At 38.8% G+C, this 27,100-nt stretch overlaps 1 protein-coding gene and 1 non-coding gene across 15 annotated transcripts in view; both read left to right on the forward strand.

The window, feature by feature from the left end:
* The window catches only part of LOC123843600 (SH3 and cysteine-rich domain-containing protein 3), a 167,671-nt gene that overhangs the window by 50,749 nt on the left and 89,822 nt on the right, over positions 1-27,100 (forward strand). The gene's annotated exons all lie outside the window — the stretch shown is intronic.
* Positions 26,854-26,926, forward strand: TRNAN-GUU (transfer RNA asparagine (anticodon GUU)). The gene has a single exon. It is a non-coding gene; the product is annotated as a tRNA-Asn (tRNA).

Below are 27,100 nucleotides of genomic sequence, written 5' to 3' on the forward strand. Positions count from 1 at the left end.
TTATTATTTTTGGTGCAATTGTAAATGGAATTATTTTCTTAATTTCTCTTTCTGCTACTTCATTATTTGTATGTAGAAATGCAACAGATTTCTGCACATTGATTTTGTACCCTGTGACTTAACTGAATTCATTTATCAGTTCTAGTAGTTTTTTGGTGGAGTCTTTCAGGTTTTCTCTGTATAGTATCATGTCATCTGCAAATAGTGAGTTTTACTTCTTCTTTTTTTTTTTTTTTAAGATTTTACTTATTTGTTTGAGAGAGAGAATGAGATAGAGCATGAGAGGGGAAGGGTCAGAGGGAGAAGCAGACTCCCTGCTGAGCAGGGAGCCCGATGCGGGACTCGATCCCGGAACTCCAGGATCATGACCTGAGCCGAAGGCAGTTGCTTAACCAACTGAGCCACCCAGGCGCCCCTAAAGTTTTACTTCTTCCTTACCAATTTGGATGCCTTTATTTTTGTTGTCTGATTGCTGTGGCTAGGACTTCCAGTACTACGTTGAATAAAAGTGGGGAGAGTAGACATCCTTGTCTTGTTCCCGATCTTAGGCAAAAGGCTCTCAGTTTTTCCCCATTTGAGGATGATGTTTAGCTGTCGGTTTTTTATTTATGGTCTATGTTATGTTGGGGTACATTCCTTCCAAACCTACTTGGTTGAGGGTTTTTATCATGAATTGCTGTTTTACTTTGTCTTGCGTTGATTGATTTGTGAAAATTGAACCAACTTGCAACCCAGGAATAAATCCCACTTGGTCGTGGTGAATGATTTTTTAAATGTATTGTTGGATTTGATTTGCTAGTATTTTGTTGAGGATTTTTGCATCTGTGTTCATCAGAGATAATGGCCTGTAGTTCTCTTTTTTTGTGGTGTCTTTATCTGGTTTTGATATTAGGGAATGCTGGCCTCATAGAATGAATTTGGAAGTTTTCCTTCCTCTTCTATTTTTTTGGAATAGTTTGAGAAGCATAGGTATTAACTCTTCTTTAAATGTTTGGTAGAATTTGCCTGTTAAGCTATCTGGTCCTGGACTTTTGTTTGTTGGGAGTTTTTTTGATTAGTGATTCAATTCCTTTGCTGGTAATTGGTCTGTTCAAATTTTCTATTTCTTCTTGTTTCAGTTTTGGTAGGTTATATGTTTCTAGGAATTTATCTACTTCTTCTAGGTTTTCCAAATGGAAATATAGGTTTTCCAATTGGCATATAGTTTTTCATAATTTTCTCTTATAATTATTTGTATTTCTGTAGTGTTTGTAGTTATTTCTCCTCTCATTTGTGATGTTATTTATTTGGGTCCTTTCTCTTTTTTTCTTGATAAGTCTGGCTAGTGGTTTATCAATTTTATTGATTTTTTTTTTTTCAGAGAACCAGCTCCTGGTTTCATTGATCTGTCCTATTTTTTTTAGTTTCTATGTCATTTATTTCTACTCTAATCTTTATTATTTCCTTCCTTCTACTGGTTTAGGTTTGTTTGTTGTTCTTCTAGGTCCTTTAGATGTAAGTTTAGGTTTTGAGATTTTACTTTTTGAGGTGGGCCTGTATTGCTATAAACTTCCCTTTTAGAACTGCTTTTGCTGCATCCCAAGGTTTTTGAACCATTGTGTTTTTGTTTTCATTTGTTTCCATGTACTTTTTAAACTTCTTTTATTTCTTGGTTGACTCATTCATTGTTTAGTAGCATGTTATTTAATCTCCATGTATTTGTGGTATTTCCATATTTTTTCTTGTGGTTGACTTCTAGTTTCATAGTGTGGTCCGAAAATGCATGGCATGACTTTGATCTTTTTGAATTTGTTGAAGCTTTTTGTGACCTAATATGTGATCTATTCTGGAGAATGTTGCATGTGCACTTGAAAAGGATGTGTATTCTGTTTTAGGATGGAATGTTCTTCTTCTTTTTTTTTTTTTACTTTTTAAAAATTTCCATAAGTAATCTCTACACCCAGTGTAGGGCTCAGATTCACAACCCCAGGATCAACAGTCCCATGCTTTACAGACTGAGCCAGCCAGGTGCCCCTAGGATGGAATGTTCTGAATATATCTCTTAAATCCATGTGCTCCAGTGTGTCATTCAAAACCATTGTTTCCTTGTTGATTTTCTGTTTAGATGATCTGTCCATTGATATACATGGGGTGTTAAAGTCTCCTACTATTGTTGTATTATTATCAATTAGTTCCTCTATGTTTGTTGTTAACTATTTTATGTGTTTGGGTGCTTCCATATTGGATGCATAAATATTTACAGTTGTTACATGTTCTTGTTGGATTGTTCCCTTTATTATTGTATAGTGTCCCTTTTTCTTTTTAAGATTTTATTTATTTATTTATGTAGAGAGAGCATGAGTGGGGGTGGGGCAGAGGGAGAGGGAGAAAGAGAATCAAAAGCATTCTCCGTGCTGAGTGGAGCCTGATGCTGGGCTTGATCTCAAGACCCTGAGATCATGACCTGAGCCGAAATCAAGAATCAGATCCTCAACTGACTGAGCTATCCAGGCGCCCCTATAGTGTCCTTTGTCTCTTGTTACATTCTTTGTTTTTAAAGTCCATTTTGTCGGATATAAGTATTGCTACTCTGGCTTTCTTTTGACATCTATTTGCATGATAAAAGTTTCTCCATCTTTGCAGGTGTCTTTAGGTCTAAAATGAGTCTCTTGATTGGAGGATCTGCAAAATATTGTGTCCATTAAAAAAAAAATGTCACACCATATGATTTGGCTAATAAAATGTGAAAATTTGGGGGCAGAAGCTTTAAAAACCAATGTATGCCTTCCTATTTTCTCCTTTCCTTCTTACACAATAGCCAGATACATTTGAGATGGTAGCTGATCTATCTGGCTTGGTTCCAGAATGATCAAGATAAGCAGAACCGCCATGCCAAATTGCATTGGACATGAGGCTTGAATAAGAAATAAACCTTTGTGGTTGTGATGAGCACTCAGTGTTACACACAACTGATGAATCGTTGAACACATCAAAAGCTAATGATGTACTATATGTTGGCTAATTGAAAATTAAAGAGGGGCGCCTGGGTGGCTCAGTTGGTTAAGCGACTGCCTTCGGCTCAGGTCATGATCCTGGAGTCCCTGGATCGAGTCCCGCGTCGGGCTCCCTGCTCGGCAGGGAGTCTGCTTCTCCCTCTGACCCTCCTCCCTCTCATGCTCTCTCTATCTCATTCTCTCTCTCAAATAAATAAATAAAATCTTTAAAAAAAAAAAATTAAAAAAAGAAAAGAAATAAACCTTTGTGACTTGAAGCCATGCAATAACAACAACAACAAAAAAACAAAAAACAAAAAAATGAGTCTCTTGTAGGCAGCATACAGATGGCTTTTTTTTAAAATCCATTTTGTCACTCTGTCTTTTGACTGAAGTGTTTAATCCTTTTACATTCAAAGTAATTACTTATGGAAATGTATTTATTGTTACCTTATAACTTGTTTTGTGGTTGTTTCTGAAGATTTTCTGATTCTTGTCTTTCATGGCTTGCTGGTTTTCTTTAGTGATATACTTGGATTTCTTTCTCTATTCTTTGCATATTTATGAGAGGTTTTTGATTTGTGGTTACAATATGTTTATATATAACATCTTCTGCATATAGCAGTCTATATTAAATTGATGGTTGTTTAAGTTTGCATATATTCTTTACTCCTCTTCTCCCCATGTTGTAGGTATATGGTGTCATATTTTATATCCTTTTATTTTGTCAGTTCCTTGACTGATTTTTTTAGAGAGATACTCATTTTTACTGTTTTTGTGTTTCCTAACTTCATACTGTCACTTTTGATCTTTCCTTTCAACTCAAAGAGTCCCTTTTAATATTGCTTACAGGACTGGTTTAGTGGTGATGAACTTCTTTTGTTTTTGTTTGTCTGCTAATGGGGTTTCCTTTATGTGTAACTGTCTTCTTTTGTCTTACTGCTTTTAATATTTTTCTTTATCACTATATTTTGCCTTTTTATTGTATTTTTTTAAATAAGCTGTACACCCAATGTGGAGCTTAAACTCATGACCCTCAGATCAAGAGTTGCATGCTCCACCAACTGAGCCAGCCAGGCACCCTGGTATTTTTGCCATTTTAATTACAATATGTCCTAGTTTGGATCTGCTTTTGTTGATTTTGTTGGGTGTTTTCTCTGCCTCCTGGATCTGGATATCTGTTTCCTTCCCCAGATTAGGGAAGTTTTCAGCTATTATTTCTTCAAATACATTTTCTGCCTTCTTTTTTTCTTTTTTGTTCTTGTGGGACTCCTATAATACAAATGTTATTATGCTTAATGGAGTCACTGAGTTCCCTAAGTCTATTCTGGTTTTGCATAATTCTTTTTTCTCTCTTTTGTTCAGCTTGATTACCTTCCATTACTCTGTCTTCTAAGTCATTAATTTGTTCCTCTGCTTCTTCCAGCCTGCTGTTCATTTCATCTAGCATGTTTCTCATTTCATTTAGTGAGCCCTTTATCTCTACTATGTTATTCCTTATCTCTATGTTAATGGTCCCACTGATGTCCTCTACTCTTTTCTCAAATCCAGTGAGAATCCTTATGATCATTGCTTTAAATTCTCCATTAGGCATGTTACTTATATCTACTTTGCTTAGATCTCCCATCATGGCTTTGTCCTTTTCTTTCATTTTGGGCAAATTCCTGTCTTCTCATTTTGTCTAAGTTTCTGTGTCTGTTATTATGTGTTAGAAAACTCAGCTATGTCTCCTGTTCTTGAGGGCAATGGTTTTATGAAGAAGAGGTCCTATAGTGCCCTCCAGTGTAGTGTCCCCTGTTCCCCAGGGCCTGGTTCTTCTGAGACTGTCTCCAATGTGTGCTTTGTGCCCTTTGCTGTTGTGTCCTGGCTTCTTTATCTCATCCTTCAGGCCAGTTGTCTACAGAGGCTCTCTTTGCCTGTTTTGGACAGTGTTCTTGGTCCCTGGCCTGAATGTGGCTTGTTTTAACTAGGTGTGTTCTGGTCTGCTTGTAAAATGAGTCTTGTTGCCACCACCACTGGAACCAAGGCCTCATAAAACTCCCTGGTCAGGAGATGAGGTGGTTGGCAGGGGTTTGGGCTGGTATTCTGGGGGAGAGGGCCGGTCAAGCTGGGGCTGAGCCAAGTGTGACTGGGAGGGGTGGTTCCACCAGAGGGCAGGGAGAGGGGCTTGGCATAAGCAAGTTAGAGAGCAAGTGTCTATGCTGGGCTGGTTCCTGCAGGTGTCCCTGTGCTTATGCTGAGGGGTGGGAGAAGGAAATGGCACTGGCCAGTTCTTTTGTTCTCCATAAATACTACTTCTCTGGGACATGCTCTGAGGTGAACAAGTAACTTCCCACTGTGTGTCCCTGGCCCTCTTCAGATCACTGTTTCCATGCTATATGTCCATGGGCTGTTTGCCCTACCTTTTCTCCAAGAGCAGCCCCAATGTCCTCTGAGCTCTATCAGAGCCAAGCACACTGGCCTTTAAAACTCCAGGCTTTAAGCCCCATTGGTTGCCAAAAGGCATGAAATTTGGCCCCTCTCACTTTCTAAGCCATTTGCTATGGGGATTTGCTTTCCCCTGTGTGTTAGTCTATCTCTCGCCCGTCTCCACATTGGTGCCTCCCTCCCCACTGCAGCAGCTGCAGTCTGTTTCTCTCTGAAGCCGCATATCCTCACTTCCTACCTTCTTTGATGTGTCCTCTTCTTTACCTTTAGTTGTGGAGTTTGTTCTGCCAGTCTTCAGGTTGATTTCTGGGTTATTTAGGATGATATGATAGTTCTCTAGTTGTATTCATGGGTCAGGGTAGCCTAGGCTCCTCCTACTCTGCCACTGTCTTCCCCTCAATCCCACATTTACCATGTTTTAAACTGAACTTTATCATCTTTCTTTTTTTTTTTTTTTAAAGATTTTATTTATTTGATAGAGACACAGTGAGAGAAGGAACACAAGCAGGGGGAGTGGGAGAGGGAGAAGCAGGCTTCCCGCTGAGCAGGGAGCCCGATGCGGGGCTCGATCCCAGGACTCTGGGATCATGACCTGAGCCGAAGGCAGATGCTTAACGACTGAGCCACCCAGGCGCCCCTATCATCTTTCTTTCCAGACTGATTTCTCCTTCAGTATTCTGATTTCAGTGGTAGACATATCCACCCCAGTTGTTCTCAAACTTTCTGGTATCAGAATTTCTTTACACTCTTAATAATTACTGAGGCCTCCAAAAGAGCTTTTGTTTATATGGATTATATCTATCTATATTATTATTATTATTATTATTATTATTTTTAAAGATTTTATTTATTTATTTGACAGAGAGAGAGACACAGCGAGAGAGGAAACACAAGCAGGGGGAGTGGGAGAGGGAGAAGCAGGCTTCCCGCGGAGCAGGGAGCCGGATATGGGGCTCGATCCCAGGACCCTGGGATCATGACCTGAGCCGAAGGCAGACGCTTAACGACTGAGCCACCCAGGCGCCCCTATCTATCTATATTAGTGTATTGCAAATGAAAACTGAGAAATTTAAAAACATTTATTAATTTTAAAATGATAATCTAATACATGTTAATATAAAAGCAAGTTTTTAATGAAAAAAATTCTTCAAAACAGTTAACAAAATTTAATGGGAAATGTGTCATTATTTTTCATTTATAAAAATCTAATTTAATATTGGGGTTAATAGAACACAGACAGATTCTCATATCTGCCTTTTCATTCAGTTGGTTGTGATATTATATGCTATATAGTTTCTGGAAAATAATGTCATAGACCTGTGAGAGCATGAGAGTGAAAAGGGCAAACAAGGGCTTATTATTATATTATATATTATTATTTCATTTCATATATATAATATGTATCTAATGAATGTTATTTATTTCATATATATTATATAATAATAAAGTATTATTATAAAAGTGTTTTTGACCTTGCAGAAAAAAGTCTTAGAGATTCCCAGGCATATCAGGCCACACTTTGAGAAACTGCTTTTCTATCTGGTCACTTGGATATCTTCTTATACTTTTCCTTTCTCAGTCATCATACACATCTCATATATGTCACTAAGTCTTAACGATTCTACCTCCTAATGCCCCTAGGGTCACAATCCCCTTATTCTACAGTTAGAATTCTTATCTCATTTTTTTCCTAGCTGGCGTGTCTGCCTCTATTTTATCTGCTTTCTAAGCCATCCACTTTGTAGCAAAAGTAATGTTTCTAAAATAGAAATATGATGATGTAACTCATTTTTAAAAATCCTTTACAAGTTTCTCATAGCTTTAGTTAGTGTGCAAGACGTTTTATGATCCCATTTCCACTCCTCTCTAGCTTTTTCTCAAGCCACTTTTCTGTGAGTGCCTTATACTCTAGCTTTCTTTATGCAATACTTGCTGTTCTGAGAAAGCATCAAGGTGATCCATATGTCTGTGTTAATGATACTGTTGTTTGTTGGGTTCACTCTGTGTTCCTGGCACTGTGTTCTAAGTACTTTATATATATTATCTCATTTAATCTTCACAGTCTTCTAAAAAAAGAATTGTAATCATTCCATTTTATAGATAAGGAAACTGAGGTTTAGAGAGATTAAGTAACTTTCCTCAAATCATCCAGCTGGTGAATATTCCATCTAGGTCTGTTTTTCCACTTCTCTCTTTGGCTAAATACTATTTGTCCTAGAGGATTAGATTTAAACATGCCTTCTTTCTAGAAGAAGGCTTTCTTCTGGTATGATCTACATTCCTGCTCCCTTTATTCCCACTTAACCTTGTGAGCAGCTCTAGCTAGCACTTAACATAATACATTATAATTTACTTGTTTGTTTCCTGTGCCATTGATTTTCCTGGTAGGTGCAGAAAGGGAACTTCATTCCCCTAGCACAGGAATCTTAGATTGCATCCTACCATATTTGTCTCTAAGGAGAAAATGCATAAAACCTAATGTCACTCTGGGCCTGCTTATTCCTTCTGTGCAAGCAGGTCGTGCAGTTTCAGAGGAACCATAAAACATATAATATTATTTCTATATTAATTCTTCCAAGCTTTTTAGGAGGGGAGGGCAGAGGGAGGAGAGAGAGAATCCCACATAGGCTCCATGTGCAGCACAGAGCCCGATGTGGGGCTCGATCTCACAACCCTGAGATCATGAGCCTAAATCTGGAGTCGGACACTTAACTGACTGAGCCACCTAGGCACCCCGATTCCTCCAAGTTTTAAAAATAGTGACCCCAATCTTCTTTTATTAGTTTAGAGAAGACTAAATAACAACAGAAATAATAGCTAACATTTATTTAAATGCTTTCCTTGTGTCTAAGCATTTTACCTGTATATTAACTCATTTAATCTTTATAGCCCCATGAGATAGTTACTGTTATCTTTGTTTTACAGATAAGGGAAACTGAGTCACAAAGAGATTAAGTAATTTGCCCAAGATCACACAGCTTGTAAGTGGCAGAGCTGGGAATTCAATCTCTAAAAACTAACTGTATAAAATACTGCATTTTCTTTGTCCAAGATCCCATAGTTGTGTTCTTTGTTAGGGTAAAGGTAAGTGAGGATTAGAGGTAAAGTTATATGGCGCAACTCTGGTGTGGTGATCTTACAGAATAAGATGATTTAGTATAGATTTTTTTTTAAAGTGTATTTTCTTTTTTCTTTTTTTTTTTTTTAAAGATTTTTTATTTATTTATCTGAGACAGAGAGAATGGGAGAGACAGAGAGCACATGAGGGGGGGAGGGTCAGAGGGAGAAGCAGGCTCCCTGCAGAGCAGGGAGCCCGATGCGGGACTCAGTCCAGGGACTCCAGGATCATGACCTGAGCCGAAGGCAGTCGCTTAACCAACTGAGCCACCCAGGCGCCCCTGTATTTTCTTTTTAAAACAATATCTTTTCGGTTCAAATGAAAGGATCTTTCATGCAATCGTTATTACAAAATCATCACAGTTCTGAGCTTCCAGCCCAATTAATACCCACTTTCCCAGTGAATAACAGCAACAAAAAGTTTTATATTTTATTTGACACTTACGAGGTTGATAATTTTTCTTCTCCCAGCAAGTTACATTGGTTAATTCCAGAATCCTGTTTTCTTTATTTATTAGAGAGACACATTTGAACTTTATCTTTTTGGTGGGATTTGTTTGCCCTTATCTCTTTTCTGTGCTCCCAGTCCCTTGAGCATCGCAGTGGATGTTTAATTTTGAGAATGCTAATTAGCTTCAGTAGCTACACCCCTTGAGGCATTTCTAGACATTTATAGCTTTGTAATTTGATATAGAATAGAATGTCTTGGAGCTTGTTGGCTTTTTTGTTTTTTTTGTTTTTGTTTTTTAAGAAACTTTTGAATTTTGTTCAGGGAGGAATTAGTTAATTCATCTAAATTCAATCATGGAATTTCGGACTGTTGAGAATTTATTTTACCAGTGCTCAGGAATATCACACTTGTGTTTTGCTAATAGTATCTTGAGGTCACTGAGAGTAGTTGTTTTTTTAAGCTGATGCCTTATACCGTAGTTGAGTTTCAGAATCAGACCAATATGGAGGATGCAATTTTCTTCAAATGAGCCTTTGAATAAGTAGCCAGGCTGGTTTGGGGATTTGTGTGATACAGAAAGCATATCTGCAAGATGTCCTCTCTGTTGACACACTTTTAATTCTTATTTATACAGGGTGTGCTATTCAGCTGTCTTTTTTGCCAGTCATCATTTTGTCTACCCAGAGTTTCATGTATAATGTTATCGGGGTCATTTTATTCTGTTTCAGAATAGATTTGATTCCAAATTACCTACTTCTGCTATAGTATTTTAACCTTTAGTTTGGAAATGAGTATTCATCAGAGAGATAAATGGATTGATAAAGGAAATTTGAAAACCACAATATGTTTTTGAGAATGTGATGGGGTGTAAGATAAAGTTTATAGGCTTCCATTGAGTTCTTAGGAATTGATGGGATTGACCCATGCAAGACTCAAGGGAGTTGGGGATAAAAACATGAGACATGCAGGGGCGCCTGGGTGGCTCAGTCGGTTAAGCAACTGACTTCTACTCAGGTCATGGTCTCAGGGTCCTGGGATTGAGCCCCACATTGAGCCCCGAGCCCTGCACTGGGCTCTGTGCTCAGCTAGGAGTCTGCTTGTCTCTCTCCCTCTGCTGCCCCTCCAGCCCCCCTCTCATGCCTTCTCTCTCAAATAAACAAATAAAATCTTAAAAAAACAAAAACAAAACAAAAAAACCATGAGACATGCAGAAAGGGACCTATTTCCTAAACTATTCTTTTAGATTTTTTTTCTACTAGATACCATCCTATTTGAATCTTAAAGCAAGAGCTTCAGTATAATGTAGCTAATTTAATTATCCTCTCTGGTAAGATTATATATGAAATTACTGAGTATTATTAGTATCCTTCTGCAAGCAGGTGAGGAAGCAGAGTTGAAGAGAGCAGAAAAGTCCTCATATTAAAGGCATACTCTAATGTTTTCAATTTCATTTTTAAGGAAACTTCTGAAATTATAGGAAACAGCTAAGTAAAGTAGTCATATATAAATAAATCATTTTCTGATTATACCAGGCTTGCTAGCATACTGTATGGTTGTGGGGGTGTCAGATAACCACTCTGTACTTGTTTTTTTAGGTAATGGTTTATTTTAAAATTTTTTGAAGTTTTTTTTTTTTAAAGATTTTATTTATTTATTAGAGAGAGAGCATGAGCAGGGGGAGGGCCAGAGGGAGACGGAGAAGCAGACTCCCTGCTGAGCGTAGAGCCCCATGAGGGGCTTGATCCCAGGACCCCGAGGTCATGACCTGAGCTGAAATCAGACCCTTAACCGACAGGAGCCACCCAGGCACTCCTGTAGTTAATGGTTTACTAACAAATACTTATTTGTTGTGCCAGGACCTGTCTGAGAGTAAGGGACATAGCAGTGAAGAAAAAGGAAAAATCCCTGACCTTATAGACCTTACATTTTTTCCCCAGTTTTATTGAGATATAATTGATGTACAGCTTGGTTTAAGTTTAAGGTGTATCACATAGTGACTTTACATACATATATTGAGAAGTGATTACCACAATAAGTTTAGTTAGCATTCATCTTCCTATATAATTACAGAAAATAAAGCTTACATTTTAATGGGAGAAATGGTTGTAAGAAAAATAACAACCAATACTATCAGACCTCCATGGAATCAATGACAGAAATCCCTAAAATGAGACCCACAAATGGCTGTTTTATTGTACTTTTTCTGAAATTGGCCCTACTTTTTTGCCCTTTTGGTCCCTTTTTTGCCCATACTAGGGAGAAGAGTGATGGCAGAGCATATAGTAATAGCTTCAGTTTCTCTCAGATTTGCTGTTCATCAGGCACCCTGCAAAATTATTTTGAAAATTATTTCATCACATTAAAATCCTATGAAGGAGATTATTTTATGGGTCAGTAAAGTGAAGTTTACAGAGGTGGTTACAAATCAGATCACATTAAAAAAAAAAAACAATGCAAAACAAAAACAAAAGCAAACTAATCAGATCACGTAGCTGGTATATGATAGGACTAGGTAGGCCTGCTCCTAACAATTTCAGGGCAAGAGCATGAATGGAAGCACAATTTCTGTATATCTATATATTTAAGTTATAAGTCAAGATTTAAAAAACTGTTAAGAGAAAAATATCCCCCACTTCTTAGACATATGTTTTCCTAGTGACCTAGAAGGCCAGAATTCTCGGACTCCTCAGTTCTGAGACCGGATGGGATAGTGCGGGGATACCCTCTAAGTCTAGTCTCCATCCTCATCCTCTCATCATCTGTCCCTTGGCCATGATTCAGACCATGGAATGTGTACAACAGTGGGTATTGTCTATGGCAGGACAGAGTTTGAGAGGAGATCCACTGAAGTCCTTGGAAGTGGGCTCAGAACTGCTTGGGCAGGGAATTCTGGGATCCAGACCATAGTTGGGGGGTGGTAGAGTCAGGGGCTTCAGGTAGATATGTCCACTTGGTCCCATGAACATCTAGCCCTAAAGGGATAGGCAGGTCAGAAGAAGGTTAGAGTGGATCTGTCCCAGAGTAGTGTTCCTTTACTATAACCAAGGGTGGTACTAGCACCAGGACTCAAATCCAGGTCTATCTGACCATACTGTCTGTTGTCAACAGTAAGAAAGCCTGGATTTACAGAGAGAGGAAGTGTTGGCTTACTGTCTGTTGAGTGGAGCAGGGATGGAAAACAGCTGATCTGACCATATTATGTCATGCCTGGAGAAGTGCTTTAGGATGGACTATCTTTTAAATGAGCCAGTCTTTTGAAAATGTTATTTATTGTTTACAGTTAGAAACTAGAGAATTTAAGAATTGAAAAAAAGTCTTCATCTTATTACAAGTGCATTCTGGTCTTTGTGTAGTTTAAGTTGAATGGCACAGTTATGAGGAGACATGGCCTATTTTTCTTCTAAAAAAAGGTGAGGCATAAGCATTTTTGTCTATTTATGTAATGGTCTGTAGTTTATACTGAACAAGAATTTCTTCAGTCCTGTTTTACTTAGGATAAAGCAGTATATAAAAGAACCAGATTATGGTTTATTTGGTATTTTATTTTATTTTATTACTTTATTTTTTTAAAGATTTTATTTATTTATTTGAGACAGAGAGAATGAGAGACAGAGAGCATGAGAGGGAGGAGGGTCAGAGGGAGAAGCAGACTCCCTGTCGAGCAGGGAGCCCGATGCGGGACTCGATCCCGGGACTCCAGGATCATGACCTGAGCCGAAGGCAGTCGCTTAACCAACTGAGCCACCCAGGCGCCCTATTTGGTATTTTATATCACACATTATAGGTAGTGTAGGCATCATTGTATGGTCTTAAAATTTTCGGTTTTCTGAAATTGATCTCGGGCATATGAAGAGACTGGCTGTGGGGAAATGCAGTTTGGATATAGAATATTATTTCTTCATTACATACATTGTTGAGTATTTAGAGTACATCTGGGTTCTGGTCATTCTTATGGTCCTCAAGACACCAGTCTTAAGATTGACAGTCCAGCCACACTATTTGTCAGATGCCCCACTTGAAGCACTCTTGAGTACATTGAAACCTTCACCATCTACATGAACCCAGGATCTTGGACTGTCTTCATCTAATTACAGACTCAGTCAATTCTGTCAGACTCAGAATTTAATTTAAGTCTGGTGAGAACAGGGGTGGCTGGGTGGCTCAGTCAGTTGGGCATCTGCCTTTGGCCCAGGTCATGATCCCAGGGTCCTGGGATTAGCCCCACATCCGGCTCCCTGCTTGGCGGGGAATCTGCTTCTCCTTCTCCCTCTGCCCCTCCTCGTGCTCTCTCGCTCACTCTTTCTTAAATAAATAAAATCTTTAAAAATAAATAAATAAATCTGGTGAGAACATAATCATGGTTTCTGTTCAGTTTTCAAGCTACTCTTTTTATTAACAGGTGAGAATCTTGTGTTTGCATGTATTGCATGATTGGATCTGTTCAAGGTGAAAAAAGGAATAGAAAAATCTTGAGTGCTATGTACCCTTGATACTAGAGGCATAATTAGTAAGTAAAAGTCCAAATTGATTTTATTTTATTTTTATTTTTTTAAAGATTTTTTTTTTTATTTATTTGACAGAGACAGCGAGAGAGGGAACACAAGCAGGGGGAGTGGGAGAGGGAGAAGCAGGCTTCATGCTGAGCAGGGAGCCCGATGTGGGGCTAGATCCCAGGACTCTGGGATCATGACCTGAGCTGAAGGCAGATGCTTAACGACTGAGCCACCCAGGCGCCCCAAGTCCAAATTGATTTTAGACCTAGAACTTGGTGGTACAGAAAATAGAATTTTAACCTCCTTCTAATTTTTTTCAGATTTTATTTATTTATTTATTTATTTTAGAAAGAGAGCACACACAGGGGAAGGGGCAGAGGGAAAGAGAGAGAATCTCCAGCAGACTCCATGCTGAGCACAGAGCCTGATTTGTGCTCAGTCTCACGACCCTGAGATCACAACCTGAGCCAGAACCAAGAGTCATACGCTTAACTGACTGAGCCACCCAGGCGCCCCAGCCTCATAATTTTTTCTGAAGAACATGTCTTCCCTATGTCATTTTGATCTGCTTTTTCTGTGAGATCTACTATTGCCAAATAGTGCTATTGCTTATTAGTTCTCATTACCAAATTTGCCAAGTTCCTGAAAAATACTTGTTTTTTTGAAAAAGCACACTAGAATTCTGGCATCCATTTTGAGTGGCAGTTTCAGCAGCATCCTGTACTGCAAGGGCTCGGGAATTTGTTGACATAAATCCATTTTCTCTGACTCCTGATTCCCCTACCTAGGTTCTGTAGCCTATGGTCTATTTTTAAATCCTGCTGCTATGCTCTGTATGTAGCAGTTCTTTTCCTGAATTATTTATCATTGTTTGGAGCCGAATGGAGCAGTATGTTTTTCACCACTGCTCATTAGAACTCACGTGTCTGTCTTCAGCTTGGTTGACAGATTTGGTTCATGTTAAATCCCACTGGTCCATTCTGGGAAGGCTGTAAGGCAGGGAACAGGCCACAGTCTGTGATATCATGTAAGAGCATTCAGACTTTTTTGGTTATTGTTATTTTGTTTTGGCATCAGTGGGAAAGATAGAAGCTATCCCCTGTTCTTTGCTTAGAGTCTGCTCAGACAGCGATTGTGTTATGCTGATTTTTGTGATAATGTTTATTTTATGTTTTTATGGTAATTGTTGCATTTTTAGGAGAGATGAGGGAAGAATCCCTATGAAAAGCACAGCATTAAATCAAGATTCAGTTTCATTATAAATGTAATCCAGATACTTGGGGGCACTAAAAATCTCTGGTCTTGGGATATGGGGCATTTGTTTATTTTGTTTGGGAATTTTTCTTCTCATTGCCTGTTCTCTCACCTTCTTACAGACTGTAGGCTTGGAAGAAGGATGGCAAAATCTAAAATTGAGGCAATTATTTTGAATGATATTTCTTCTCTTTTCTGTTTTCTGGTGCATCAGAACTGATGTTTCTCTTTTGTCTTCATCCTGTGTTTTTTTTCCTTGCATCCTGTCTTTCATGAAAATATTTTTCTTGACATTGCTTTTTTTCCTCTTTGATAGATGAGTACACCACTTCTTGTGTGTTCCTTACTTTTAAAAATATTTTCCATGGGGTGCCTGGGTGGCTCAGTTGGTTGAATGCCCGACTGATTTTTGGCTGAGGTTGTGATCCTAGGGTGTGGGATTGAGCCCCAGGTCGAGCTCTGCACTGAGTGTGGAGTCTGCTTGGGACATGCTATCTCTCTCTCTCTCTCAAATAGATAAATCTTTAAAAAATACATATTTTCCCTTTTCACATCACTATATGTAGAAGGGGGATGGCTGTCAATCATTTGGGCACTGGGGAAGGAAAAACCATGTTTGTCCCCCCTAACCCTGTTAGCTATCTCTGAGTTTGCTTGTACCTTGAAAAAAAAAAAGTAATGGTATAGATTTGAGTTGTATTCTTGCACCAGTGATGAAATACCTTTTTTTAAAAAAGATTTTGTTTATTTATTTTAGAGAGAGAGAGCATGAGCAGGGGGAGGAGCAGCAGGGGAGAGGGAGGCAGAGGGAGAGAATCTCAAGTAGACTCTGCACTGGGCAGGGAGCCTGACTCGGCTTGATCCATGACCCTGAGATCATGACCTGAGCCAAAATCCGATGCTCAACTGAATGAGCCAGCCAGGGGCCCCTGAAATACTTTTATATTCTGAACCAGAACAAGGTTTTTGGCCTCTTTTGCTACTTTTGGTCGGTACTACTGGCTGAGAAACTGGCCTCACTGCTCAGTGATTCCAGTTATTATCATCATTATCGTTTCAATCCCCTGTGATACTGGCTCTCAGTTGCATAAATACCACATTTCTCAGCAGGACCTTAGGACAGCCCCACTCACTGACTATTCTCCTGATAGTTCATTAAACTCATTTCTTTGGACTGAGTCAGCCAAGTTGAACTAGACTAAATATACTATCTTTCCCTTGTGCTTTTGCTCTCCCTCAAGTTATCTTCAACTCTGTTTGCCAATACATTTCCACCTTCCTTGAAAAATCCAGTGCAGAATTAACATTGTTTAGGAAACTGTCCATGATTCAAGCTACCCAGCTCTTATAAATTTGTACTCTTAATTTTTGTATTTTTGAGGCTTCTATTTTCTTTTTATTTATTTATTTATTTATTTATTTGAGAGAGAGAAAGAGAGCATGCATGTGTGCAAGAGCGAGGAGGGGCAGAGGGAGAGGGAGAGGAGAAAGAATCTCAAGCAGACTCCCCACTGAGCGTGGAGCCCCTTGTGCGGCTTGATCTCATGACCCTGAGATCATGACCTGAGCTGAAATCAGGAGTCTGGCACTTAACCGGCCTTAGCCACCCAGGCGTCCTGAACCTTCTGTTTTCAAGTTGCTGATGATTTAAAACACAATCCCTGGGCGCCTGGGTGGCTCAGTCGTTAAGCATCTGCCTTCGGCTCAGGTCATGATCCCAGGGTCCTGGGATCGAGCCCCGCATCGGGCTCCCTGCTCCACGGGAAGCCTGCTTCTCCCTCTCCCACTCCCCCTGCTTGTGTTCCCTCTCTCGCTGCGTCTCTCTCTGTCAAATAAATAAATAAAATCTTTAAAAATAAAAAAAAATAAAAAAAAATAAAACACAATCCCTGCATTCAAGGAGGTCTAATCTTAGAGGAAAATCAGAGGTAAATGGACTTGTTTTTCTCATTATTTTGAATTTCTGTTGGTTTTTAATTTCACATATGTATCTTTAAATTACTGATTTAAATTGTAAGGGCAAGAACAATCATTTTCCTTTCCTTTTTTTTTTTTTTTAAGGATTTTATTTATTTATTTGAGATAGAGTGCATGAGAGGAGGGGGAGAGGGTGTAGGGGTGGAGGGGGAGAAGCAGGCTCTCCACTGAGCAGGGAGCCTGACGAGGGTCTTGATCCCAGGACCCTGGGATCATGACCTGAGCCGAAGGCAAACGCCTAACCGACTGAGCCACTCAGGCGCCCCCAATTATCTTCCTTTCTGTGAAATCTTATGAACTGTTTCTACTGCTCTTGGCACATGGTAGTCAGCTACCTGCCTTACCAGAAGACTGACTCATTGGATAATAGGATATCAGTGTAGGGAAAGAGGGATCCTAAGTATTGGGGATTCTCTATTTTGTATATTTTAGAATGGTAAGGATACTAGGACTTTATAGTCTTACTTGGAATTATACTTTGGAGACTAAAATGACACAGACTAAAAATTGAAAATCCAGAAAGACATACTTGGTTTCTGAAATAACCATCCAAATTTTGTCTGCCTAACAAAGTTAGAGCATATTTATTATTGGCATGCTGGGAGGATGGTTTACTTGAGCAGAAGTCTATCCCTGACTGTCTGATGGTGGTGTTGTGCATCCTTAATAAATTTGAGTTCACCTTAGTTTACTGTAAAAGTCTTTTAGATGACATTCAGAACCAAAATTGCATATTATCTGCTGGGCTGTTAACCTCCGTTTCCAACCCCCCATGACATTGTGTATTAGAGTTGAGTTTATCTTAGAGATCTTAATTCAGATCTAGACCTTTAAGAGTAGAGTTATGTTTCATTTTTCTGGCATTTTTTAGATTACTTGGTAGTGTTAAGGTAGGGGTAGATAGCATGAACGTTCTTGAGGGAAGGCTAAGAGGAATGCTACTTGAGACTACTTATTTGCCCAATCCTTTTGTATGAAATCAGTCTCCTGGCCACTTGTATTGCCTTTTTTGCTCCTCCCCAGCCATGCCCCTGAATCTTCAGTCCTAGTGCTGCTAACTGTGCAAACGTAGGAAACAGTCCCTAAATCCAGCTTTACTTCTGGCACCATTGTAGAGTTTGAGGGTCCTCCAGACCACCTTTGGGTTCAGGACTTTGCTAGAAGGATTTATAGAACTCAATAAAAGCTGTTACACTCAAAGTTACGGTTTATTTCAAGCAAAAGGATGCAGGTTAAAATCAGCCAACAGAATAGATGCATGAGGCAGAGTCTCGCAGGGTTCCAAATGCTGAGCTTCTGTTTGTCCTCTCCTAGTGGAGTCAGGGACAGTGTTAACTCTGCCTGGCAGTGGTGTGTGACAATACACATAGAGTACTGCCAACCAGAGAAGCTCACCCGAGGCTTGGTGTCAAGTTTTTTTTTGGGACTCCATCATGTAGATATGTTTGATTGCCAGTGTAGCTGACCTCAGTCTCTAACCCCTCCTGAAGTTGTGCTGATCCTGTGTGACTCATAGTCCCCACTATTAATCACATTGTTAGACCCTCTGGCACAGCTCAAAGCCCTCAGTAAAAAAAAACTTTAAACAACAGGCATTTCTGCAGTTTAGGTTTACTTCCAGGGAGCTGAGAGCAAAGACCAGACCTGTCTTTGGCCAAGGTTAAATCCTTTATTACACACTGTGCTAGTTCAATCTTTGGCCCCAACCAAGAGGAAGGGAAAGGGAACTAATTTAAATTTTTTTGAGCCATGCAAATTTGTTTTTTGATCAGAAAGTTTAATATGTATAAATTGATTTTTTTTTTTTTTAAATGGAGATCCAAGTTGATAGAGCTCCTAGGCACCTGAGAGAAGCAAACTCAGATCATCCCTGGTGGAACATACCTCAATCCCAGCTTCAGAGAATTCCTAAAGATAGATTGCCAACAAATAAGAGCTAATAAGAGTAATATAATAATATCTCAAGTCATTACAAATAAAAATCAGCAGAAACAAGTGATTCAGACCCACAGAAATAAAAATAATAATAATTCAAAGTTAAAAACTCAGTGGAAGGGAACTTACAGTTCTGGTCATGGTGGAGGAACAAGAAGTTGATTTATGCCTCTGCCTTAAACAAATAAAAACAAACGAATAACTGGACAAAATATATTTTTAAAACTGTTTTAGACATTGGACAAAGGGTAGTGCAGCAGACCAGTGAAACCTCAGAGAAGGGAAACAAGTTGATCACTGTGATGGCCCCATCTGATGAAAGTTTCTAGACATTTGGATGAGAAGAGATACCTAAACAGAGCTGGCAGTCTCCCACATTTGAAGAGACAGAAGTAAAAGCTCAGAGAAGCCAGATCAGCTAGAATTTGTGGGCAGAGTATTTGACAGAAGAAAGCTTCACACAAAAAGAGAGAGCTCCAGAAATTTGTAGAAGTTTACCCTAAATCTGAACTGTCCAGTACAGTAGCTACTAACCTCGTGTGGGTATTTAAAAATTCAGTTCTTCAGTTGCACTGATACATTTTGAATGCTCAGTTGCCACAATTTCATCATTGCAGAAAGTTCTGTTGGATTTTACTATCTTAGACTTGTTAGTTGAGTGCTACTCAGTTTATGAATAGTGAAGAAATTAACCCAAGGCCAGAAAAAGACCACCAGAAAGCATTAAGCAGAACAGTCCCTGGAATACAGGGCCACAAATATGTTGTGTTTCTACTAGCCAGAGCAGAAACGCCTTCTAACACCTGGGACATTGAATGGAGGCCTTAGAAGGGCGTAGCCTCAGTAAAGCAGTCAAATTAGCCCTAATCTAAAGGATTTACCTTGGATTTGCCTAACAGCATAAAAGCAAGCCTCAGAAGGATGAAATTGCTTCTAAGTCAGGAATTCCTAAAACAAAGCTCAAAATTAAAGCCAAAAATAAACACCAGCCAAGAATGCAAAATTGACGACATTTGGCATCCAATCACAAATTATCAGGCATATAAAAGAAGCACAGAATACAGTTTATATGGAGGAGAAAAACCAGTCAATATAGGCCTAGAAATTACACAGATGATAGAATTAGTGGACAAGGACATTGTAACAGTTACAACTGTTCCAAATGTTCAAAAAACTGAAAGAAAGATTGAGCTTTTAAATAGAGACATGGAAGATATAAAAATGACCCAAATCAAACCTCCAGGGACAACTGGGTGGCCCAGTCAGTTAAGTGTCTGCCTTTGGCTCAGGTCATGATTCCAGGGTCCTGGGATCTGGGATCAAGTTCCACATCAGGCTTCCTGCTCAGCGGGACAAAAAAAATTTCATCCAAAATGAAATATAAGTGGGGTACCTGGCCAACTCAGTTGGTAGAGCATGTGACTCTTGATCTTGGGGTTGTGAGTTAAGCCCCACATTGGGTATTGAGCTTACTTAAAAAAAAAATAAGTAAAACAAAATGAAATATAAGAAAAAGATTGAAAATATAAATATACAGTGATAAGTAAATAATAAGTAAACAGTGGGACAACATCAAGCAGTCTTAAGAATACAAGTAATTGGAGTCTCAGGAATATAGGGGTGGGGACAGCAAAAAATATTTTGAAGAAATAATGGCTGAATATTTTCTAAATTTAGTGAAAACTGTAAACTCACAGATCCAGAAAGCCCATTTAAGATTTTTTCTTCATCACTGGTTTTAAGCAATTTGATTATGATATGCTTTGGTGTAGTTCTCTTCATGACTTTTTCTGTTTTAGGTTCCTTGAGATGCTTAGATCCATGAGAATCCAAAAGAACAGTCATGACGAGAGCTATACCAAGATTCATCTTAATCAAATTGCCTCAAATTAGTGAAAAAAGAGGAAGTCCCCAAAGGATACAGAGAAAAGAACCTACATTGTATACAGACGGATTATGGTCTGAATTGTGTGCCCCCAAATTTGTATGTTGAAATCCTAACCCCCAGTTATCTCAGGATGTGACTGTACATGGAGAAAGGTCTTTAAAGAGGTGATTAAATTAAAATGAGTCTGTTAAGGGGGAGCCTGGCTGGCTTAGTCAGTAGAGCGTGTTAACTCTTGATCTTGAGGTTATAGGTTTGAGCCCTCTTTTGGATGTAGAAATTACTTTAAAAAAGAAAATCTTTTTAAAAATGAGGCTTTTAGGGTGGGTCCTAATCTGGATTGGATTATAAAGACTAGTGTCCTTATAAGAAGAAGAAATGTGAAAACATAAAGGAACAACAGGGGCATGAGTGTATAGAGACAAAACCACTTGAAGACCCAGTGAGAAGGTGGCCATCTGCAGGCCAAGGAGAGAGGCATCAGGAGAAACCAAACCTGTCAACACTTTGATCATGGACTTATAGCCTCCAGACTGTGAGAAAGTAGATTTTTGTTGTTTAAGCCATCTCATCTGTGGTATTTTGTTATGGCAGCCCTGACTAATACACAAGGTAAGAATTATGGCAAACTTTTCATTAGAATCATTGCAAGCCAGAAGATACTAGAGTGGTAACATTAAAGTGCTAAATGAAAAAGCCTATAAATGTAGAATTGTATATGCAGTGAAAAATGCCTTTAAAAAATTGAAGAGGGCGGCGACTGGGTGGCTCAGTCATTGGGCATCTGCTTCGGCTCAGGTCATGATCTCAGGGTCCTGGGATCGAGCCCCGCATCAGGCTCCCTACTCAGCCGGGAAGCCTGCGTCTCCCTCTCCCACTCCCCCTGCTTGTGTTCCCTCTCTCACTGTGTCTCTTTCTGTCGAATAAATATATAAAATCTTTAAAAAAAAATTGAAGAGGAAAATGTGCAGAATGGGCAAATCTCTAGGGTCAGAAAGTACATTTATGGTTGCTTATGACTGAGGATTGGGAGAAAATGGGGAGTTATTGCTAATAGGTATAGGGTATCTTTTAGGGGTGATGAAAATGTTCTAAAATTGATTTTGGTGGTGGAAGCACAACTCTGAATACACTAAAAGCCAGTGAATTGTGGACTTCAAATGGTGAATTATATGGTATATGAATTTTAACACAGTAAAAATAATAAAGATGAAATAAAGCTTTTTAAAATATACAAGAGCTAATAGAATTAGTCACCATCAAGCTATGACTACAAGAAATGTTAATTGCAGGAGAAAATTATATCAGATGGAAACTTAGATCTACATTAAAGAAATGAAGAGAATCAGAAATTTATATAGAGGGGCACCTGGGTGGTGCAGTTGGTTAAGCGTTAAGCTTTTGCTTTTGGTTCAGGTCATGATCTCAGGGTTGTGAGATCAAGTCTGGAGTCAGGCTCTGCACTCAGCATGGAGCCTGCTTAAGACTCTCTCCCTCTGCCCCACTCCTCTCTAAAATAAATAAATAAATCTTAAAAAAAGAAGAAGTCTATATAGAAACTATTACTAGTTCTTTTATCCGGAAAAAAACATTTAAAAAGATAACTGTTTAAAACAAAAATAATAAAACTGTATTGTGGGATTTATAAGATGTGTAGAAGTAAGATGTATGACAACAATTGCCCAGAAGGTTGGGAGAGGTGAAATGGAAGTATACTATTCTGAAGTTCTTTTTAAAATTTAATTTAATTTTTATTTTTTTTAAGATTCTATTTATTTATTTGAGAGGGAGAAAGCACGAGCAGTGGGGAGGGACAGAGAGAGAGAGATAAGCGGACTCCCTGCTGAGCAGGGAGCTGGATGTGGGGCTTGATCCCAGGACCCTGAGAGTATGACCTGAGCCGAAGGCAGATGCTTAACTGACTGAGCCACCCAGGCGCCCCATTCTAAAGTTCTTACAATGTATGCAAAATGGTATATTATTTGAAGATAGACTGTGATATATTAAAGATTTATACCTTAAATCTTAAAGAAACCACTTTAAAAAAAAAGCAAAGAGGTATAATTAATAAGCCCATGAAAGGAGATAATTGAATCATAAAATGCTTAATTAATCTAAAAGACATCCAGAAAGGGTAAGATGAACAGATTGGACAAATAGAAATCAAATAGCAAGATGGTTGACTTAAATCCAACCATATAAATAATCACATTAAATGCAAATGATCTAAACACTGCAATTAATAGGTGAAAATTGTCAGATTGCACTTAAAAGCAAGACCTAGTTATGGTGCTATTTACAAGAAACCCACATTAAGTACATTCAAAGACACAGATAGACTAAAAGTACAAGGATGGAAAAAGATATACTATGGGAACACTAATCAGAAGAAAGGAGGAGTTACTATATTAATATTAGACAAAGTAGATTTCACAGCAAGGGATAGTACCATGGATATGGAGGGTGATTTCATGATGAAAATGGGGTCAGTTCTTTAAGAAAACTAACAATCATAAATGTTTATGCATTTAATAACAGAACTTCAAGATTTATGAAGCAAAAAGTAATAAAACTGAGGGCGCCTGGGTGGCTCAGTTGGTTAAGCAACTGCCTTCGGCTCAGGTCATGATCCTGGAGTCCCTGGATCGAGTCCCGCATCGGGTTCCCTGCTCGGCAGGGAGTCTGCTTCTCCCTCTGACCCTCTCCCCTCTCATGTGCTCTCTCTCATTCTCTCTCTCTCAAATAAATAAATAAAATATTAAAAAAAAAAAGTAATAAAACAAAGAAATAGAGCACTCAGTATAGTTGGAGATCTCAACAGTATTTTCTCAATATTTGATTGAACACTTAGACAAAAAAATCAGTAAATAACTTGACCTTGTTGACATTTGCTGACCACTCTACTCAACAATGGTATGATAGTATTCTTTGCTAGTGTTCATAGAATATTAACCAAGATAGACCATATTCTGGGCCATAAAAGAAATTTCAATAAATTTAAATTTTAGAATTTTTAAAAAGATTTTATTTATTTATTTGACAGAGAGAGACAGTGAGAGAGGGAACACAAGCAGGGGGAGTGGGAGAGGGAGGCAGGCTTCCTGCCAAGCAGGGAGCCCGATGTGGGGCTTGATCCCCGGATCCTGGGATCATGTCCTGAGCCGAAGGCAGATGCTTAATGACTGAGCCACCCAGGCACCCCACAAAGTATGTTCTTTTATCATAAAGGGATTACATTAGTAATCAGTAACAGAAGAATATCTGAAAACTCCCAAATATTTGGAAATTAAACATAATCTGTATTAGACATCGGTCAAAGAATAAGAAAATTTTAGAAAATTAGAAAATTTTTTTAAAGAATGAAAATGAGAACATGACATAGCAGAATTTTTGGGATTCAGTTAATGCAGTACTTAAAAGGAAATTTATAACATTATAAAGGAAATTTAGAACATTAAATGCATATATTACAAGTAGAAAGATTTCAAATTATTGACCTAAGCTTCCACCTTAAGAAATGAGAAAAAGAAAAGGGAACTTAAGTCCACATAAGCAGAGGAAAGGAAACTGTGAAGATCAGAGCAAAAATCATTGAATTAAGAAGCAGAAAAATAGTAGATATTATCAGTGAAACCAAAAGCTGATTCTTTCCTTTTTTTTTTTTTTTTAAGATTTTATTTATTTATTTGACAGAGAGAGAGCACAAGCGGGGGAGTGGCAGAGGGAGAGGGAGAAGCAGGCTTCCCGCTGAGCAGGGAGCCTGACGCGGGGCTCAATCTGAGGACTCCGGGATCATGACCCCAGCCAAAGGCAGACACTCAACCAACTGAACCACCCAGGAGTCCCATCTTTCTCTCTTTCTTCCTCTTTCTCTCTCTCCCTCCTTTCCTCCCTAAGCTTTACACCCAACATGGGCCTTGAACTCACGACTCCCCCCCGCCCCCCAAGAGTCTCATGCTTTACCAACTGAGCCAACTAGGTGCCCCACAAAGCTGGTTCTTTAAAATGATTAACAGGGTGCCTGGGTGGCTCTGTCGGTTAAGCGACTGCCTTCAGCTCAGGTCATGATCCTGGAGTCCCAGGATCGAGTCCCACGTTGGGCTCCCTGCTCAGCAGGGAGTCTGCTTCTCCCTCTGACCTTCCCCCTCTCATGTGCTCTCTCTCTCTCATTCTCGCTCTCTCAAATAAATAAATAAATAAAATCTTTAAAAAAAAAATAAATAAATAAAATGATTAACAAAATTGATGAACTTTTAGCCAGGTTTAGCCAAGGAAGAGAGAATACATTACTGGTATCAGGAATGAGAAATAGGACATGAGTGATGATTCTACAGCCATTATAAAGATAAGTACCACAAACCATTCTATGTCAGTAAATTTGACAATTTACATTAAATGCACAAGCTCTTTGAAAGACACAAACTGATAAAGCTCAATCAAAAAGAAACAGATAACCAGAGTAGGTCTATATCTATTAGATAAATTGAATTGTAGTTTAAAACTTTCCCACAGAGGAAACTCCAGGCTCAGATGGCTTCACTGCTGAAGTCTACCAACAGTTTAAGGAAGAATTAATGTACCATTTTTACATAAACTTTTGAAGAACTTAGAAGAGGAGGGAACACTTCCCCACTCATTTTATGAGCCCAACCTTACCCTGACACCAAAATCAAAGACATAAGAAAATGACATGCTAATATTTAGTATGAACACAGATGCAAAAATCTTTAACAAAATTTTAGTAAATTGAAATCATTAATTTCTTTTTTTTTTTTAGGTTTCATTCATTTATTTGAGAGAGAGAGACAGAGATAGTAAGAGCACAAGTGGGGAGGAGAGGGAGAAGCAGACTCCCTGCAGAGCAAGGAGCCTGATGCGGGACTCGATCCCAGGACCCCGGGACCATGACCTGAGCCGAAGGCAGACACTTAACCTACTGAGCCACCCAGGCACCCTGAAATCAGTAATTTCTATAAAAGACAATACATCATGACCAAGTAGGGTTTATCAACAATTCAAGGTTGGTTCAGCTTTCAAAATTCAAACAGTATAATTCACACGTATTAACAGACTAGAAAAGAAAGTAACATGATTATCTCAAGGCATTTAAGCGGGGAAAGGAAAACTTTAATAAGTGGTCCTTAATCAGATAAACATTATAAAGGAAGAAAAATCTTTTTTCGTTCTATTCTAGGTTCCCAGCTGGGTCTCTGTAACAAGACAGATTAACAAGAGAAAAACAAGTTTATTGACATACATATTTCATATATATATATATGAGAGAAATGCCTGGATGAGTAACTCAAAGGTGTGGTTAGAAGTTAGGTTATATAGGGTGCTTGGGTGGTCAGATGGTTGAGCGTCTGCCTTCGGCTCAGGTCATGATCTTGAGGTCCTGGGATCGATCCCCATGTTGGGCTCCCAGCTCAGCAGGGGGTTTGCTTTTCCCTCTCCCCCTGCTTGTGCTCGGTCTCTCTCTCTCTCAAATGAATAAATAAAATCTTAAAAAAAAAAAAAAAGTTATATAGGTAGCATCCTAACAAATTTTTAGAGAAGTGATAAGACAAAGGAAAAAGACCTTGAGTGTCTAGGAGTGGCAAATTGTGGGAAGGCAGTATATGTGAAACTAATGGTAGATAAAGACTAGCTAGTAAAGTTTGTTATGTAGAACCCTCTGGTGCCATCTCCAGGCTGATGAGGTTTGTCTCCTATGATTAACTTTTGTCCTTACTGGTGAAGAGGGAAGGAGGATACCTTTGTAAATTTATGTCCTGCTTTTAGGCAAATAGAGGGAGGGCAGAGAGCTTTTCTTTTATCTGCTTCTTAATTTCATTCTGCTCAAAATAATCCTATGCCAAAGTGGCATATGTGAGGTGGCAAATTCTGCTATCCTTCACCACATTAAAAAAACAACAAAAAACCTCCAGCCTTACTTCACATCATCAAAAATTAACTCAGATGGATAATGGACTTTAAGGGCTAAAATTAAATTCTAGAAGAAAACGTCTGAGAAAATCATTGTGATCATAGATTAGAGAAAGATTTCATAAGTTAAACACAAAAAGCACAAAGTATAAAAGAAAAAAATGATTTCATCAAAATAAAATTTCTCGGGCGCCTGGGTGGCTCAGCTGGTTGGGCGACTGCCTTCGGCTCAGGTCATGATCCTGGAGTCCCGGGATCGAGTCCCGCGTCGGGCTCCCCGCTCGGCGGGGAGTCTGCTTCTCCCTCTGACCCTCCTCCCTCTCATGCTCTCTCTCAAATAAATAAATAAAATCTTAAAAAAAAAAAAAAAAAAAAAAAAAAAAAATAAAATTTCTCTTTTAAAGACAGAGTAGGGGTGCCTGGTTGGCTCAGTCGGTGGAGCATGTGACTGTTGATCTCAGGGTCATGAGTTCAAGCCCCATGTTGGGCATAGAGCTTATTCTTTAAAAAAAAAAAAAGCCTAGCAGAAAATAGAAGTTTAAGAAAATAATTTGAGTGTGGGATATATGAAGAATGCCATAATTCAACAAAAAGAAGACAACCCGGTTTAAAAATGGGGAAGAGGGCGCCTGGGTGGCTCAGTTGGTTGAGCGACTGCCTTCGG

The sequence above is a fragment of the Mirounga angustirostris genome, unplaced genomic scaffold, assembly GCF_029215605.1.
Source record: "Mirounga angustirostris isolate CCGP_5_RB_7025 unplaced genomic scaffold, mMirAng1.0.hap1 SCAF_5, whole genome shotgun sequence".
Taxonomy (NCBI): domain Eukaryota; kingdom Metazoa; phylum Chordata; class Mammalia; order Carnivora; family Phocidae; genus Mirounga; species Mirounga angustirostris.